General features: G+C 53.5%; 1 non-coding gene across 1 annotated transcript; it reads right to left on the bottom strand.

Annotated features, from left to right (window-relative positions):
* Positions 1-5,126: 5,126 nt before the first annotated feature.
* Positions 5,127-5,317, bottom strand: LOC117068112. The gene has a single exon (XR_004430974.1). It is a non-coding gene; the product is annotated as a U2 spliceosomal RNA (small nuclear RNA).
* Positions 5,318-7,120: the final 1,803 nt, after the last annotated feature.

The following is a 7,120-nucleotide window of genomic DNA, read 5'->3' as shown; positions in this document are numbered from 1 at the left end:
GGAATTATAAATGTCACTGCCAAGAGACAAACTATAGAATGTGATGACTGCAAACTCTTCACATGTATTGATGCCGCTTTTGATCCCAGAACAAGTATTCTCCTGGTGAGGGCTAGGGAGGGGGTATGGACACCAGTCTCCTTACACCGTCCATGGGAGTCTTCTCCCTCTATTCACATAGTCAATGAAGTTCTTAAACGTACCCTCCAGACAACTAAGAGGTTCATCCTTACTCTTACTGCAGTCACTGCAGGCTTAATTGCGGTTACTGCCACAGCAGCGGCCGCTGGACTTGCTATCCACAATTCTGTCCAGACCGCTCAATATGTGGAAGCATGGCAGAAAAACCCCACCGGACTCTGGAATTCTCAGGCTCAGGCTGATCAAAAATTGGCTAATCAAATTAATGATCTCCGCCAGAGTATGATATGGCTGCGAGATAGAGTTACGAATCTGGAACACCGTATGCAATTACAACGTGATTGGAATACTTCTGATTCTTACGTAAGGCCTTATGCTTATAATAAAGATCAGCATAGCTGGAAAAAGTCATGAGACTTAAATTTAAAAGCCTGGGATGATAACTTAACGTTAGGTATCTCAAAACTTAAAGAACAAATTTTTGAGGACTCGCAGGCTCACTTAACTACCATTCCTGGATCAGACACCTTTGAAGGAATAACCAAAGGGTTATCTGATCTAAATCCCTTTAGACGGGTCAAACCCCTCAGAAGATCACTGTTGTCTTTGGCATCATTAACATCGGTATGTTTATGTTGGCTGCTTTTAGTCTGCAGATGTCTCCGAGGAGTCCGAGGACAAGCCTGAAGTCAACGACAAGCAATGATGGCAGTGACGATCCTAGTCAGTAAAAGAGGGGGGCGATGGGGGCGGTAAGGCAGCCAGGTGCCGAGGCAAGAGGCTGAAGCCACAAGCTGTTCCAGTATAATAAAGAACATAATTAGAATAAGAACAGTGATACTAGAAATAGGATACAGATATGGATTATATGTGAACAGTATTAGTCATTAGCTTGTAGTATGACTCTCTGTTCTGTGATTATAATAATCTCCGTTCTCTTATTATAACCTAGGGAAAACCCGGCCATACAGAGTTAGGAGCGGAAGGGACACAGCGAGAGGTGACCAGAAGACAAGAGTGTGAGCCCTCGGTCACGCCCAGATAAAAGCCGCTTGAGGGCTCCTTGGTGTAGCGGTAGCGCCAGTGCCTGGGAAGGCACCCGTTACTTAGCAGACCGGGAAAGGGAATCTCCGTTTCTCCAGGGGAGTTAGAGAACGCTCTGCTCCACCACCTCTTGTGGGAGGCCTGACATTGGCCAGGCGTGCCCGCAGTCGTCCGGAGGCTTAACCGTCTCCCTGTGATGCTGTGCTTCAGTGGTCACGCTCCTTGTTCGCTTTCATGTTCCGCCTGTACACCTGGCTCCTCCTTTTGAGTTCTTAGAAGAGAGCAGCAGCAGAATTAGTAAAAGGACTAAAGTCTTTGATCTTTCTGATAAGTGCATAGAAGAAATGCTGACGTTTGCTATCCTCCCTCTCCACCTCGGCTACCACAAAGGGAAAGGCCCCCCTGTCCCGTGGACACGTGACTCGCGAGACCTACCAATCATCTGAGATGACTCACACTCCTTACCCTGCCCCCTTGCCTTGAATACAATAAGTAGCAGCGCCGTCCAGGCACTGGGGGCCACTACGGTCTCCGCGCTTTGGTGGCAGTGGTCCCCCGGGCCCAGCTGTCCTTCTTCCTATCTCTTTGTCTTGCGTCTTTATTTCTACGATCTCTCGTCTCCGCACACGAAGAGAAAAACCCACAGACCCGGTAGAGCTGGACCCTACATTATCTCGATTATGAGATAATCAAGATATTCACGTGGACTACTGAATCTTTCGGTGTCCCCTTACTATTTTGCTTTCTCCCACCGGCGAGTGTTTCCCTCGTTTCACGCCGTCCCAATCTCCGCCGCCCTGTCTGGTCATCCCCATTCTACTGCCCAGCACAGTGTACTATGGCAGCCGCTAGCCACAGGTATCTAGGGAGCCCTGGAAATGGAGCTGTGCTGTAAGTGTCAAATACACATGGGGTTTTGAAGACAGGATGAGTACAAAACTCTCACGATTTTTTTTTTTTTTTTTTTTTCTGCCGGAGGTTCCGCTCTTGTTCCCCAGGCTGGAGTCCAATGGCGCGATCTGGGCTCACCGCAACCTCCGCCTCCCGGGCTCAAGCGATTCTCCTGCCTCAGCCTCCCGAGTAGCTGGGACTACAGGCATGCGCCACCACGCCCGGCTAAGTTTGTACTTTCAGTACAGACGGGGTTTCTCCATGTTGCTCAGGCTGGTCTCCAACGCCCTACCTCTGGTGACCTGCCCAGCTGCCGCCTCCCAAAGTGTTGGGATTACAGGCGTGAGCCACCGCGCCCAGGTTTTTGTTGTTGTTGTTTGTTTGTTTGTTTTTGTTTTGTTTTGTTTCTTCTTGAGACAAAGTCTTGTTCTGTCACTCAGGCTGGAGTGCAGTGGCGCGACCTTGGCTCACTGCAGCCTCTACCTCCCGGGTTCCAGCGATTCTCCTGCGTCAGCGTCCCGGGTAACTGGGATTACAGGCGTAGGCCACCTCGCCTGGCTAATTTTTGTATTTTTCGGGGGCTTTCGCCACGTGGGCCAGGCTGGTCTCGAGCTCCTGACCTCAGGCGATCCGCCCGCCTGGGCCTCCCAAAGCGCTGGGATCACAGATGTGAGCCACCGCGCCGGGCTCTTTAATTCTGTCTTTATTTTCTGAGATAGAGTCTCGCTCGAATGCTCAGGTTGGACTGGAGTGGCGTGATCTAGGCTCGCTGAAACTTCCACCTCCCGGGTTCAAGCGATTCTCCTGTCTCAGCCTCCCGAGTAGCTGGGATTATGGACGCACAGCACCACGCCCCGCTAATTTTTGTGGTTTTTGTGTCTTCCGTCTTCTGCTCTTCAGTACTGCATAGAGCCGCAGAAGACTACTAGTGAGTCGAACACACAGCCCCTCTTGCAGCAGTTGTTGATCACAGCGCTGCCCCTGCTACTCATCCTGTGTCTCTCCTCCAAATCCCCCCTCCTCCTCAGCTATCACCTCTGCCGATGCTGCTGGTTTCCCTGGGTACCGTGAACCAAACAAACTCTCATCCCTGAGGGGCCTAGGCTCGCCGTGGCCACGCCCTTCGCAAGTCAGGGCTCCCGCACATTCACAGTTACAGGTGGCCCTGGGAGCAACACCTGGCACCCAAACAGGTCACCAGAGTCCACACGTAGTCCACCTGCCCTCCCTGCATGAGATCAGCTCTTCCTCCTCCCGATGATAGATCAGGGTCAATGATCCCTGCCAAGATGGCCACTGCTCCAGCCTGCTGCTCCAACCTGTCCAGCCACAGCTGTAGCTTGAAGGCTTGAAGTTCAATGGGAACCTCTCCCGCTTTCTACAAACTGGTTCCTTTATTTTTATGTTTATTGATTTGGGATGGCGTCTGGCTCTGTCACCCAGGCTGGAGGGCAGCGGTGCAATCACTGCTCAGTGCAGCATCCACCTCCCAGCCTCCGTCCATCCTCCTGCCTCAGCCTCTGGAATAGCTGGGGTGCAGATACGCCCCAGCCCGAACAGGGTCTCACTAGGTTGCCTGGGCTCTTTCGTTTTGTTTGTTTGTTGGTTGGTTGGTTGGTTGGTTTCGAGACGGGGCTCCGGCTCTGCAGCCGGGGCTGCAGAGCAATGGCGAGATCTCACTTCACCTCACTGCGGCCTTCTGGGCTCCGGCGATCCTCCCAGTGTGTCCGGCCGGACGACAGCCTTCAGAGAAAGAAGCAGGGGGAGTTTTGCGGAGGACAGACAAGATGTCTGGAGTTTGGAAAGGGTGAGAGATTGGGTCAGCAAAAGGAACATTCCGATCTTTATGTTGGGATGCATTTGTAGATACAGGGATGAGACCCAAAAGAGCCGGCAGAGATCTGTCATCACGGTTGCAAGGCAACTGCCGGTGGCTGATCCCGTAAACGATGTGCATACCTAGAACGGAGCCTACAGATGCATCAAGCATGAACGGTGGAGCCACGATGCTTGGACTCGAGTTCTGCTCCTGTGCGTTCCCTGATAAGTGGCTTATATTACCTGCACCTCAGTTTTTCCTGGGCAAAAGCGGAAGCGTGTTGCCGGTGCGTTGGCACTGCCTTCAAGTGCCAGCTACTCAGCGGGCTGAAGAGGAAGAAGTTCCTACTAGAAAGACACGTGGACACGTATGTTGATTTACAGTAGCAAAGACTTGGAACCAACTCGAATGCCCATCAACGATAGGCTGGATAAGGAAAACGTGGCACGTATACACCATGGAATTACTAGGCAGCCATAAAAAAGGATGAGTTCATGTCCTTTGCACGAACGTGGATGAAGCTGGAAGGCATCATTCTCGGCAGACTGACACAGGAACCGAAACCCAAACACCGCATGTTCTCACTCCTACGTGGGAGTTGAACGGTGAGAACACATGGACACAGGGAGGGCCCTGACGGGCGTGGGGTGCAAGGGGAGAGAGAGCATTAGGACAAATACCTAACGCATGCAGGGCTTCAAACCTAGAGGACTGGTTGATAGGTGCAGCAAAGCACCGTGGCACACGTATACCTATGTTCCCAACCTGCACGTCCTGCACATGTACCCCAGAACTTGGGGGGCCGGAGGGGGGAAACCAAAAAGTAGGTGGAGACAGAGAGAGAGAGTGAGAGAGAGAGGGGAAGGAAGGAAGGAAGGAAGGAAGGAAGGAAGGAAGGAAGGAAGGACGGACGGAAGGAAGAGTTCCGGGTGGATCCCATTCCCTTAAAAGGTCACCACCCCTGGACTGCCAAGCTGAGATCTAACGACCTCCAAAGGAGTAGTCAGTGGGCTGCGGGGGTCGTAGCCTTCCCAAAGCGCTGTAGTCACAGCGTAAACGGAAGCGTGCCTGCAAGGCCTACCGTCTGCCGCCCGCAGGTGAGGAACCCCATGGTACTCCAACGAGTAGTTGAGCCGGTCTATCACAGATGCTTGGCGCGTCAAGCCGAAGCCGCCCCGCCGATGCTCTAACTCGCAATCTCTACTTTTAGGAAACCCGTATGTATCCCCGGAGGGGGTGCACCGTTCCTGGAGGTACTGCAATACCAGGTCGATGCGTGGAGTGGACGGAGCAAGCTCCTATTCCATCTCCCTGCTCCAAAAATCCATTTAATATATTGTCCTCGGATAGAGGACGTATCAGATATTAAACTGATAAGAACAGATACTACACTTGATCTTAGCCAAAAGGCCGAGAAGCGATACCGCCGGCTTCGCGCCCGCCGTCACCGTCCCACTCTCATCCACATTCAAGTCGCGGTGAGAGCCCCAGCCTCGCTCCTTGCCCCATCCCCTCTGTCTCGTCCACCCCACTCTGGACGCCCTTACACACTCGGGTTCATTTCTTATTCTCCACCTTTGAAAAGGAAATCTTACACCCGTGCTTGGATCCGGCGTTCCCGGGCTTCCATTTCGAATTTGCATACCCCGCCCTTTCACGGAGGGCGCGGCCTCCGCGGTTGACTCCGCCCCCGGGGCCGCCTCTGCGTCCGGGAGCCGGGGCTCCGCTGGGGGCGACTTCCTTGTTTGTATCCAGCCAGCGCAAAGACAGAACCCAAGGAGACTGGGGGCGAAGGCGAGAGGGGTCTGTGGAAGAGACCGCTCGGCGGAGAGCGGTCCACGTTTTCCTGGAGAAAGACGAGGTCCCAGGGCAGGAGCCCGGGCGGCGCCGGGCCTTTACTTCGTCACCAGCGGGCGGGGAGACCGGCCTGGTAGCCGCCGGACGAGGGGCCCGTTCCGAGTCAGGGAAGCCGAAGGCCTGGAGGGGCTTCCGGGAGCAGGGCTGGAGTTCCTCTGCCGGGCAGGAGGCTGACACCAGACACCGGCAGAGGGAGGCGGCGCGTGGATGGCGAGGGCCCGGCAAGGATTCTCCCCAGCCCCTGTGCCTGCGTCTCCTGTGGCTTCTGTGCACGGACCGTGTCCTGTGCTGCGCAGGGAAAGCTGCCTCTCTGCTGGGGACGTGGATTCCTTTCACCTCCTCCTCGCCTGGCTACTCCTGACGCAGGCTGTCAGGACTCCGCTTGGGTGTCACCCGTCCAGGAAGCCTCCCTTAATTAAGGGCCCTCGGCACCCACCCCATATGTGACTAGCAGCCCTCCTGTGTATCTCGTCGCACCCCCGTTGTGTATATCAACTATTCCACTCACCACCCTTCTGGGCAATCCTTTGTCTCCCGCTCTGAAATCCCATCGCTGAGGGCTGGGACCCCTCCTCAGTACTTATCCCTGTTTCCCGGCGCTAGTCTGGTGCCTGGCGTGTTGGAAGGCGCTCAGTAAACGTTTGTGGAGCGAAGAAAAAGGACGCAAACGTGATGAGCACGACAGCCCGAAACAGAGAAGACGCCGTCAGGAGGTTACTGGCCCCGCGCGGGGGTAAAGGGGGAAGGTCGGGCTCGGGGTGGCAGGACACCAGAGGGCAGGGGTGACTGCCGGGGTGCTCTTGGGGGAGGATGGGCGTCAAGGCCCCCGGCAAGGTTGCGATAAAGTTTCTCTCCGGGGCACAGACTGCCGCCTGCGGGGTCAGCGTTTGCCTCTCCCTTCCTCCTTCCTAACCCAACTTCGGCAGAGTGCTGAGAGGGCTGAGGTCTTTAGTCGCATCATCTGGAATGGTGGTCAGTTCTAATGGTTCTGTGTTGTAAGTTTAAAATACATATGGGATTTAGAAAACAGTATAAAATGATTAAAACTCTCAAAAATAAATTTTGTTTACTTTTGTTTTCCTTTTTGACAGAGACTCAGAAGTTTGCCCAGGTTAGAGTGTAGTTGAGGGATTACAGTTCACTGAAACGTTCCACTCCTGACCTCAAGCAATTCTCCTCCCTCAGCCTCCCACCATGCCTGGCTGATTTTATCTTTATATATGATATATATGTGTATATATTGTATGTATATATATATGTGTATATATCATATATATATATTTGTGTTTTTCAAATGGATTGTTGCTCTCTCGCCCTGGCTGTAGTGCAATGTCGCAGTTTTTTCTCACTGCCATCCATCTCTGCCTA

The sequence above is a fragment of the Trachypithecus francoisi genome, unplaced genomic scaffold (genome assembly GCF_009764315.1).
Source record: "Trachypithecus francoisi isolate TF-2019V2 unplaced genomic scaffold, Tfra_2.0 Lachesis_group20, whole genome shotgun sequence".
Taxonomy (NCBI): domain Eukaryota; kingdom Metazoa; phylum Chordata; class Mammalia; order Primates; family Cercopithecidae; genus Trachypithecus; species Trachypithecus francoisi.
The sequence above is the reverse complement of the archived record's forward strand: the minus strand, read 5'-3'. Positions and strand labels throughout refer to the sequence as shown.